Source organism: Poecilia formosa, unplaced genomic scaffold (assembly GCF_000485575.1).
Source record: "Poecilia formosa unplaced genomic scaffold, Poecilia_formosa-5.1.2 Scaffold30, whole genome shotgun sequence".
Lineage (NCBI taxonomy): Eukaryota > Metazoa > Chordata > Actinopteri > Cyprinodontiformes > Poeciliidae > Poecilia > Poecilia formosa.
In genome coordinates this window covers 24,771-37,689 of record NW_006799969.1, presented here as the reverse complement: position 1 = coordinate 37,689, position 12,919 = coordinate 24,771, and positions in this window count along the sequence as shown.

Genomic DNA, 12,919 nt, shown 5'->3' with positions numbered 1-12,919 from the left:
TATCTATCTATCTATCTATCTATCTATCTATCTATCTATCTATCTGTCTGTCTGTCTGTGCTGAAGAACAGCATCCCCACATCACATATTAGTGATCAGGGTAACGTGAATTTAGTTGTACATCATCACTTAAGGAGTTGCCGATATTGAGCCGGAACAATTCAACTTTGATTCACGCCACAGTCAGCGCTGTCAAAACAACGTTTTCTGAACTTTGCAAAGAGAAGGGTTTGACATGCCATCACCACTCCTGAATGCGTGTGACCAACACATTAATCATAAGAGGTCCAATCCTCTCCTGTGTCTAATTCAGCGGCGATTTTCTAGTGCAGCACTGTGGCAATGTTTAGACAGAGCTGGGCATAATTATCTTTTTTGTGTACTTTAATAAGGAGACATCCGAGTGCTCGGATGACAGGAGTGCACATGCACACGCCACCAAACTATCGTACAGTGATATTATCCCCTTCATTCTGTGTAATTAAAACATAAATAATTAAATGCCACTAACTAACGTAACTCATACTCATATGCAAATTTAGATGATTTAGTGAGTTGAAGAACACAGGGATTTTTTTTTTTTTTTTTTTTTTTTTTTTGCCAAATGGGGGCCATTTAAAGCTGACCTTTGGAAATGTTATTTTGAATGCAATGTGATGGCGCTGTTTAATTTGAAGAGGTGCTTATCCCAAAGTCAACATCTTACTTCTGTTTTCCTGACGCACACTCAGTCACCATATATTAGGCAGTAGCCTGGCAACCACAAGAGTAGAGCCGTACCAAATGGATATGTTTGCAATATGACGGGCCCAGTGCACTCCTTACTGCTGACCTGCCTGCCATTTTGTTTCTGTCCTGTGAAGGTGTCAGTGATAAACGTTACCTTGTCTCAGCAGGTGTGCCTGTATGGAGGGCCCTGCGGCACGGAGGGGGTCACCAACCCCAACAGTTTTTTTCCCCAGTTATTTGAATAATGGGCCATTAGGACGGCTGGATATCCAATGTTAAAGTAGCCGTATGTGTCTCCTAGATAAAAGACATAATTACCTGAAAGAGGGAGGATGTGTTGGTGCACACTTTTCCTCAGCTGGGCTGCAAGGCTCAGAAACTGGCACACACTCCTGCCATTAGATGGCGACAAAGGGAAAGAGTAGGGTTGTTTTCAAGAGGCGGAAAGACTCATCAAGGATTACACACACAAACAGCAGCACAAATGTTCTGAAAATGTTAATGCAAAATCAAATTAGGAACACCAATTATATATTTAAAGAGAAGTTTTGAAAAACTTTCAGATTAGTTATAATTTGGGACATTTAAATCCATTTAAGTAGAATGCGCTTTGATTCTTATACTTCTTTTCTGGTACGGGATTTTTTTTTTTTTCCCAGATTCAGATTATATTTATAAAAACCGATTACAGTTCTCACAATTAATGTTTTCCTAGAACACACCGTACATTTTTAAAGCCATTTTTAATATTGTCTTTGTTGAATTTCATAGTATCATGATGAAGAGAGAGTTGGCAATTTGTTTTAAAAGAAGGAAGAGTTGTCCTTTTTTTATCATCATTGTGGATCCCTTTTGCCTTTCAGAAACCTGGTTCAAGAGAGACTTGCCTTGCTTTCACCGAAAACGTGGATACAAAATTTAGAGTAGTATTCATATGAACTACAAAGATTGCCAATTAAAGATGAGTTCTTTATCATTTATTTGCCCTTGGGTTTTTATTCCTCAATTGCTATCACCTTATAAAAGCATCCTTTTAGTGCAAAGAATAGAAGCCCATTTTCATGACCTCCTCTAATGCATTTCCATCCATCTTCACTGCCTCAAAAAAAGTTTTCACCTCTCCACAAAACATGTTAATTGCCATCATGAGCCTGGTATAAAGAAAATATCTACACGTTAATTATCCAAATATGTTGGCAACCCATCTGCAGAAAGCCATTGAAATTACTAAATTGTGTTTTCTCCTTTTCGGCTTTCATTTTGGACACATTGTTAATCAAAAGGCTTCAGAAATGTGCAGATGGGTAATCCTTATGTTTGCAAGGAGCAGCTTGGTTCAAGGTGACTGTTTCATGCTCCCAAGCCCTTCTGTTTCTCCCATTGTGTTACTTTGGTTACATATCCTGAAGGGCTGTTCACTGTACCCAAATAGGGACTTTGCTTGCACATATGCAGACTCCCACATAAAAAAAAAAAAAATGAAACTCACACAGTTGTAAAGATTCATGCACTCTTCTCTACATGCAGCTGAAGCTATAACCCCAGTGTTATAATTGATTTTTATTTATGTTTTGCTAATTAGAGTCAGGCTTTAAGGTATAAAAAGTGTTTTCTTAGAGTAAGAGAAGAGTTTTCTTGCCTAAAACACAAATAATTATGCAGAAAATAAAAAGCTGACAGTTACAACACAACAAAGCAGTTTAGGGCTGATGAAAACCGAATGCTTAACCTTTTGGATTTTATGTGGCACACTGACATAAAATTGAATTAATTTTTCAAATTAATGTTTTTTTTTTGTGCACATAACTAAATATTAAACAAGTCGAGGAAACTTGTTTTAAGGACGTTTTATCATCTTTATGTGATGCATGTTATTCTCTGTATATCTAAGCTGATGTGGTTTTGACATTTAAAGCATTGGATTTTCAGAATTACTTTAATCTGTATATCCAGCTTGTTCAGCTGTATCCCCAGTCAATTTCAAGACCTGAAAATTTAAAAAATATTTTGATTTCACATTCTTTATTTTTTCAATTTGATTTCCTTAAAAGAATTTGACTTAGGGAAACTAATATGATCCTTTTACATATACTATAGCTATCAATTTGCACTACAATACAGAGTGAAAGACTAAGAATGGAAAGGAGGTCTACTTTCAATGAAACCTTGTGTTGCTCTTATAACTTCTGGAAGATTTGATTGTGTCATGCATACTAACAGTAGCATTTTTTTTATGGTTTTGCATTTTTGCAAGGTAAGGTAATTTTATTTAAATAGCACATTTTCAGCATCAAGGCAATTCAAAGTGCTTTACATGAGTTAAAAGGAAATACAAACAAAATAACAAAACAAAAGAAAGAAAAAAAGAGGAAAGAAAACTAATCTAATGTTAATATTCTAAGTTTACAAACCTAAGGATCAGTTAAATGTCTAAAGAAGCGAATAGTGAAGCACAGCAGTGGCTCAGAGATTCTTCGGGGCTGCCGTGCATCTTTTAACACAAGATACTTGGATAATGTGAAGGGACAGAAGAACATAAGAATGCGATCAAGTATGAGAAATTTCTAGGATAAAATCCTGGCTGTGAATAAGCCTTAGCTTGAGCGTCGTTGGACCTTGGCTTCTTTTTTTTTCTTTTTTTTTTTCCTGTGAGATGTCTTGAAAAATAAAAGGGTGGCTGTCAGTTTCCTTAGCTTGAACTTTTTAGAACACTTCTGGTAGAATGTGAAAGAGTCGACTGCAAAACAACAAAGAAAAAAGAATGTAACTGAACTGGACATGGCAAGGGTGAAGCAAATCTTTAGATGATTTGTTAACCTCATTGTTGCTGTAAAATACAGGAGAAATACTCCACTTGACGTACCTGCAAGAACTCCTTCTATACTTTGTTCTCTCAGCTTTAGGGTACTGTTAATTTCTGGTTGCTTAATAAAGTTCAAACACTTAAGTCGCTCTGTTGGATTTTTTGTGCACTAAGGGAAATTCTAAGATTTCCTGTGTTACCTTTGCCAAAGAGGTTTTAGAAACGTATTTCATGGAAAGATACATTTGTAAGAATGAACGACCTTCATGTCTCCCCTTTTATAGTTTCAATTTGTTTTGTCAATCTTTGGGTTTCTATTGAAAAACAAGAGTTATATTCACGCAGCCCTGCTTCAGGGCGGACACACTGTGGAAGGAAACAGACGATATCTTTGTGATGCTTTGAAACCTTTTCTCAAAAGCAGTTCTGTTCTGCTGAAGAGAAGACGCGAGGCCAACTTCGGGTCTGCTTACAATGATCTATCCTTGACTTATGCTCTGATTTTTTTTTTTTTTTGGTTTGTTTTGGAAAATGGCAGTATTGGAAGATTAAAGTAACTGAACTATTGCTATCAGTATTTCTTAGCTTTAAGTTTTCACAGAAGATTCAAAATATCTCCCGCATATTTACACAGGTCGTCTGCATTGACAGACTATCAGAGCTGATCCACTTTCAGGCTCGTCTCAATTCCTTTGCAGGTCTTTATTCATTCACAATTTGATTTGAAAGGGTTTTTCAAAGGCCTTTCCAACAGAGAATGCTTCTTACTGTAAAGGTAGTGTAGCCACTCACAGCTAAATGACCTTATTGTCTCTAAACCTGTGGCGAGCTGCACCTCTCACAGCAGTACCATCTCTAACCAAAACATAAAACTCAATAGCAACACCACAATAAGAAACCAGACCTATTTCTACTTTTAGGAAAATTATCAGAGTTATATATATCATACAAACAGGATCAATGGATTATATATTATACCAAATGGATCATATGTAACACATAAGTTAAGTTGTTTTTTTTCTTAAATAGCACCATCAACTTGCACAGATTTGAATTGTGGCATATATGTTACGTTAATATTTCCGTATTAGGAAATTAATTCCCTAAGCACTTTCTTGATTATTGACACAAAATTCACTTTTTATTTGCAACTTCCTAACATGTCTGATGTTTTGTTTTTGTTTTGTTTTTTTCTGGTCAAGACATTCTTCTTCATCTCCGGTCTTCGAACCTCCAAAGTATTTTCTACAAAGTGGTTCTATTTTCCTCAATGAACAGGAGTTCAAATGGAGAGGAGAATAAGAATTCATCAGCAAAAACGTTGTAAGTGCAGTAAAATTAAAAGCTTATTATTATTATTATTATTAATATTAATATTATTATTATTATTATTATTATTATTATGGCCCAGATTTTTAATCTCCAACGGTGGGGACAGCCCTGTTGAGTTGTGTTTGTCCCTATAGACACAGTTTGCTCATCAAAGGAGTTGCATTCATCTGTGATGATATCTAGGCATTATTTCTGCCAAACACATGAAGCCAAGAAGTGATTCTCCAATACTCATCTTTCACAATTCTATTTGACAAATCTAGACTGACATCATAGAGATGCCAAGAAGATCTGACATCTGATTTGTGATGCGTTGTCTTCCACTGCTGGACAATTTGCCAAATGTCAGGAAATTGAGAATATCGCAAAAATGTTCGAAGACCCATACGCAGGTAGAGGCCTATTAGTATTTATATTTCTTCAACCTTGCTGTTAATATTTCAGTCACTGTTAGATTCTTGTACACTATTTAAATTAGCTTTTTCCAATATCAACTACGACATTTCTTATGAGACGAAGTTTCTGTTGTCCTACACTGGATCTCATCAGCAGATTTGAGGCATGGTATCCTGTATGTAGGTCTAACGGTTTAAAAACTTGTATTTCTCCAAGAACATTTTTGCCCTGGCTTTTGCTTTCCAGGGTTGATTTGGCTTGCATGTGGTTCTGTATATAAGTCATTGGATTCAGATGTATCTGAATTGCTAGACCCATTTGGTTCTTCACTCACCAAATCTTTGTTGGGGATGTAATTAAGGTGTTTGTGACGTACATTTAAGCTAATTTAACAACTCTCAAACTCTCTGTTCTGTCCAGTGGTGAACTCTAACGCATCTTGAACACTATATTGTTAATTTTTTTTTTTCCATTTTACAAAAAAAGACAATAAAACAGGGGGTAAATGGGAAAGAGACGACTATTATTGTTTTCATACTGACATAAATACATGACTTAAAAAGAAAAATAGAGAATATATTAATCTAAAATATATGGATAAGCTAAATTGACTAAGCAGGTGATTAGTTATCATCTTATTGTGACAAATATGTCACATTGAATTTCTCTTTACAATTAGCAGTTTAATGCCTGATGTGACATATATGTCACAATGGTACTTGACAAACCTACTTCATATCAAATCGTTTTATAAATGCTGTCAAACCAGGTTATATGTGGGATAAGACATCTTATCTGAGGATTAGAGTTGTTAACCAGGTGCACCAATACTTTGTAAATGGTGTCTTCAGTACACAGAGTGCCTCACTGCTCATATGACTCAATAAGTGTTCAGAAGATGCTACTTGAGGACTTTACGTGTTAAAAGTCAACATTAAACTTTAAAAATAAACTTTTCTCAGAATAAAATGGGGTCCTTATAAGTTAAGATGGTAGAGAAAAAAATAGCTTTTCTTATGAATCAATGTCCACTCGCTCTAAATATTGGACAAAGCTGAAGAGGATATAACAAGGCCAGTCTAGCCAACTGACAAGCAAAGCAAAGACAGACTAAGACAATCAGCTAACTGCAACAAGAATGGAGTCAGTTATTTTTCCAAGTAAAACTAAATAAAATCTAGAACTTGTCAAGTGACTGTTTCTCAGTTGATAAGTGTAAAGTTGCTTGGGTGCTCCAAATTAGAACTACAATGCAAAACCTTTGAAAGAAAATGAAGAAAGTTAAAGTTTCAAAAACTGACAAGATATTTAATGAACAGAGCAATAACTTTAGGGAAAGAACAAGTGGAAATAGGGCCCGTTATGGGTGAGACAGTCTCAGAACCACTAGTGGTCATGTCCTTCTGGAGGACTCTCCTGGTATCAGCTCTGGATTCAGAACTTGGTGACCTGCTTGAAGAAAAGTCACTGAGATTGAAATTCTCAGATGGACATCCATAAAAAAAAATAATAACTTAACCTGATATATTTAGCAAAGCATGAAATGCAACCATAGCTCTGAGAAGTTCCCAAAGAAGAAATTGACGAAGATTTGCATTGCAAGGCCCTTTCACATCCACTCCTATGAAGATCTGACTTCCGCTTGGACTTGGTCCACCAGGATGTCTTAAAGTGCTTCATAACAAACATCCTATATGTTAACGGGGGTGTAAAGTTTGTCAAATACAGTGTTGCTCGTTTATGCTATCAGAAGAAATTGCCAGTGGGAGATTTTACCCAAACAATTTCAAGATTATAGAGAAAAACATCTTAGCATGAGAAACATGGTTTATTTTGGCCAAACTAAGATTTGATTTGGCTTAAGTCGTACAATTCAGCTGGTCAACGGAAATGGCCTGGAGATCAGAGAGTTTCTGGAGATTAAAGGTGAAAACTTCGTAGTTGATTTACACTACAGTGGCTATAACAGCGATATAATGTTTCCACCTTGAAAAGATAATTGAAGTCTACAGCGTTGGAATCGACACCTTTAGGAGACCTTTATGCTTGTTGAAGCCACATAAGTGTATAATGATAAAGCTGTCTAAGATCAAGGCAGCTTCAGCGACATAAATCCGGTCCTTGCTTTTCAATTTGTTAACAGTACTTACACCATCTTGAAGGATAGATCCGGCCAGTTTCTTCATTTGTGTCTTTGGATTTCCGCAGCTACAGCATCCACATTATCCTGGCTTTCTAATGGCATCTGACTCAATCTGATGTTTCTTAAGAGAAGATTGTGATTATTTTGGTCTTCATCATTATTTGTGGCTAAAAGGTTTTCACACATCTTACCCAGACAGGGCATTTTCTTTTATAACTGCATTGCTCGGGGGCCAACAGGCTTACAGAACATGTCGGCTGGCCCGTGACCTCAGCAGCAGCATTTACAAATGGCTATATGGCTCCTCAAGGCTGAGAACTGACCTCGCACCAAAGGCTTAGCTCTGAAAAAGAGGTATTCGAGTATAAAGTTATTCATGTCAAGTAATGCCCACAAAACCCATAAATCTGATATTTTGATGGAAAATACCAGACATTTCATGGGTGCCCTTGAGGAACTTTTTTTTTTTTTTCTTTCGCTCAGTTAACATTTGGACAGAACTCACCACTTTCACACTCATTGTTCTGTTTCTTCTCTTCATCCTCACTTTGTAATAGCAGGGCAAAAATGTTAAGTTTCATCACCCTGCACTCAACTGCTCCTCAAATTCACAATGTTCTGTTGTCATTTGAGAGATGGGCTATTTCACAACTGCGCAGAATTGGGCACTTTGTTGGAAAACAACTCAGTTCCTCTTACCAAGAGCTAAAAACTGCCATCTACTCGCCTTAATGCAGAGGACTTTGTGATCTAAACCTCGGTGAGTGCATGTATTTGTGAGAAAAAAAATTACCCAAGCCTTTCATGCTGATAGGTCTGGCTATGATTGCGTACGAGAACAAGTGTGTCCTCAGGTTTAATTAAACTTTTTTTTTTTTTTCAAAGTGTATCTTCCTGGTGAAATCAACCTCATCCATCCCTGCATTTGTGTGTAGAGAAGCTTGCCCTCTTTTAGTCCTCCTTGAGCAGTCGATACATTAAAACTTGAACTGATTGATTTCAGAATAGCTGTGGCATCAGTGTTCTTACAAAGCCATTAACCACATCTGAAGTATTTTAGTCATCAAGCTCTGGACCTGGGATTGATAATAGCTTGACCGCTAAGGCCTATCTTACCCATCCTTTTCGCAGGAGGTCTTGTATTTAGCACCTAGAGCACTTGTAGCACATCTCAAACAGCGCAGGGGCATTCACAGAGCGGCTGAGTGGAAAGCTTTTTTTTTTTTTTCACATTTGTCTCAACCTCATGAATACATTCCAACTCTAACTAACTGCTTTGCCTTAATGTGGAATTTCAAAGAAGGTATGAGGCCAATTTATTTATATGTATTCTCAGCATCTTAGTGATACTCTTGAAGACAGCAGTGGTAGGCATGATAATCTCTGTCTTTCATCAGCAAAGTGGCCCAGCACAAAACCCATCAGTAGTGTATTCTCTATTGATTGATGGCCGCTCCTGCTCTACTAGGCAACACCATTATCATCATGCATAGATTCCAGGCTGCCCACAATAAAATCATTGTCTTGATTTGAGGTATTCACTCTCAACGTGTCATTATAGCACAATTGGTGTTTGCCTCATATTGCTTTCTTCCTGCCTAGACAATTACCTGCATTCCCCGCCATCATCTTTACACACGTGAGGCAATATTCACACAGGGAAAAAAAAAAAAAAAAAAAAAAAGTGGCCTCTCCTCTGCTCATCTTTAGAAGCAACAGGTGTGAAGTTGGCTTATGGAGACCTATTTTAGCTTGGAAAAAATAAAATAAAATAAAATAAAAAAACGTTCCAAATTTTACATTTCTTTCAAAATGTCAAAATACTCGCCTAACAGGCAGATGTGCATTAAAGAGAACTGGATAAAAATGTATTATAGTTAGCAAAATAGGAGGAAAAAGCCCCTGAAAAGTCTACTTAAATCATCAAAATGTGTTTTAACGCAACATAATAATAATAATAATAATAATAATAATAATAATAATAATAATAATAATAATAATAATAATAGTTAACTCTGTTTGCTCTCACTGTTCCAGGTGTTTCCATTGTGGATGTTGCCAGTATGTGTTAGTCGCATGTCCCTCCTGGGAGCTGACCTGGTTATCAATCATTGTATCAGGGTATCTAATGTAAACGCAACTGTGGTGTGGATAACATGCCACATCTGCTCTTTAGACTGCGCCGCTTCTTGGTTACCAAGCGATTTATTAGAGCGCCCTGGGTGAGGAATAATAGGTGGCGGCGTAAAGACCAACCGGCAGCGCTTCCATAGGCGCACAATTATCTCTTAAAACAAGCTGTTGCGACAATATCATTTACCGTCATTGCGCACCGGATGGTTCCGTGTCTTCCCCCCCCCCCCAAAAAAGAAAAAAAGAAAAAAAAAACATCTCGAAAGGAGAAAACTTGTCATGTGGGTTTAAAAGCACCGTGTTCTGGAGGGGGATGTTGTGTTTGCGCTCAGGGCCAATTTATTGCAGATGAACATATGGCCAATATTTTGTCTCACGTCACACCAAGGGGGAAAACAAACACCGCGCAATGTTAGCGAGTCAGCAAGTGCACAGCCACTTGGCCAGCTATGCAAACGCTCTTTGACAATATGAGAAGAGGAGCACTTGCTTTCTGGGTATATAAACCACATCAGGCTTATCTCTGCACGCACTCCTGACTCCCATTTGGAGATATTTCATTAACTCTGCTGCGCTGTCCTAACGCTGCCAACACAGAGACACCTTTCCAGTTTAGGTAAGCGCATTGGCTGCTCCAGTCAGCTTTGCACACCGTCATTTGGGGTGATACATCTTCACGGAGACAGCTGGTTTTCTTTGTCTAGCATTGCTGTTTTCTCTTATTAATAATTTTGAGCTACATACACCTTGATAAGAAGGACCCTGATCAGGCTGCGTTTTCATTCTGTCTATGTTAGGTATAGGCCAGTGGTTTTAGGGCACAGTAGCTGGTGAATCATTACGCACTCACCTGAGGAGTCCATGCTTGGTTGGGCATTGTTGTTGAGATCAGAGTGGCCTGCACCTCCGAAGGCTAATGGTTCTCAAGGCTAATGATGTGGGCAAACCTACAACAAAAGTAAAACCTAACCTTAACAAACACAAAATAACTCTTTTATGCAGAAGAAAAGAAGACTTTCTGCAAGAATACAAAATAAAAAAAAGTTCCTTTAGTGATTTAGATCACAGTCACAATTTAAGTAACTCAAACTGCAACTCCACCTTAACGTTATTATTCAGACTTGTTTTTCTGAAATTAATCAAATTAACTTTGGAGATAGGTTGTTACCTAGAACAATTTTTTTGCTAAATTATAAATTAATCAAGATAGCATTTACGCCTCTAAAAAATGTGCACGTTGGACACATTTTTATGTTTTTCTCTGATTTTTACTCGTTCTTGTTTTCATTCGTTTTAAATCAATTTTTGTCCTTATTTGAGAATGCCGAATTGATTTATGGACTTGATTAGTTAATAAGATAAGTTAAATATCTAAATTTAAAACAAAAGTTGCTCTCCCATCTCACTAAGACATAAGATACTAGTTAAGTTTATTCCCCTTTTGTGATGTAATCAAGTCAGATATAGTGAAAGAGACCTATTTATTCAGTTCTTTGAAAACTTTACAAAGTGGAGCTCAAGACTTTATAACACAGCTGTATATGTTCTGTATTGTATTGTATAACTGTTAGTGAAACAAAACTGTAACCACTGAATAGTCTCTTTAAATGAACAATGAAATATTAAAAGAAAAATAATGTGCCTTGTGCAGTTTAATGACCATAACCTCACCACCAGTTGTACAGGCTTATGCGCCTGTACAACCGACATATCGTTTCCTTCAAGTTGTTTAATCTAACGTTCACCCCCTGTTGTTTCTTAATTTTACCGGTAGAGACCGCTAGAGCTCTACAGATGTCAACAGCTGTTAATGTTATTACCACTCTCACAAACAAGACAACTCGCAAGGAGGATAAGTTATCTGCTGTTTCTTGTGCCATTCAGAAGAAGCCACATCAAAGCCTCCTAAAGAAAATATTTTTTTAATGTTATTTCAATACTTTTTGGTGGGTTTTTTTTATTTATTTTTATTTTTTATTTTTATGGCATTAATATCGTCCTGTTACAAGTAATGGTTGCCCTTTTGAATAGGAATCTGAGCTTAGTTCCCCCCCCCCATTATAAGTGCCAGTGCCAGTGCGACACTGAAAAAAGGAAGTGATTAAAAAATAATAAGCGTTTTTTTTTTTTTTCAGCGATTCGTCTTTACACACACAGGGGAAAGATTAGGGCGAATGGCTCAGCGTGGCATGAAATTCGGCGTTACAAATAAACTGGTGGTTTAACAAATGAAGGCATCTCCTCGGGTCATGGGCGCGACTCCATAATCTCGCAGTGACATGTTTAATCATTATAGAAAGGAAGACGAATAAAGCTCTTTTTTTTTCTTTTTGCCTGGAAGGGAAGGAAGGTTGGCTTTCTGAGGAATCAAAACGTAAAAAAAAAATCTTCCCCTGAAGCAAAGTGTCTCCGGGCTGTCTTGGCCGCAATAAATAAAGCAGCACCCGACTTTACCTTCCTTTAATATATTGGCTTTTAATCATAGGAGGGCTTGTCACTCTGTACATTTATCACGGCTGCCCTGAGGCAGGAGGGGTTACCTTTATCAAAGCCCAACTCCTTCCCTCAGGCGTCCCAACACGCTGGAACTCAGCGATTAAAAGGGGAAGCACTGATCAACATTATTATGGATCCTCCCGCGGCATTCTTATTTGCGCTTTCAATCGAAAGATGTATTCAATCAGGCATATAAAACCTCCCTTTCTTTACTTATTTGAGAACAATCGTGGGCATGAATTTTTAGGAGGGAATTATAATTAATCAGCCTGGATTAAAGTTTTTTTTTTCTTTTATTATAATTATCATCATCATTTTTGGAGGGAGGATTTGTCCGAAATATTAATTGTTTATTGAATGAGTATTGCATTGAATGAAAACACAACGAGCTTGAACACTGATCCAGTCTGCTCTGCAACTAACATGAAAATGAACAATGGTTTTAGCATAGTGACAGCAGGAATGATCAGATGAAACAAACAAACAAACAAACAAACAAACAAACAAACAACAAAACAGATTGCTCTTGTGCATGCACTCTGAGCAGTTGCTGTACAAAAAGTCATTTGAGAAATTTTGTCCTATACGTTTCTGCAGCGAAGTGATATAATACAGCAACTTTGCACCTTCCTTATTGTCCTCTAAATCCTGACACATCTGCACCTGAGAGGCCCTCCCTAAGCATTATCTTCTGTGAGGAGTCACACGGTCTTCACAGAGATATAGCTGCAAAATTACTTTAACTTTGAGACTGTCAAGGAGACTGCCTTTAAAAAAATTTGCATCCCAAAAAAAAGTAAAAAAAAAAACAAGCCATAAGAAACGCAGCACGTATGTGTTACAATGCATAGCAATTTGAACAAAATGAACTGCTTGAACTATGTTCG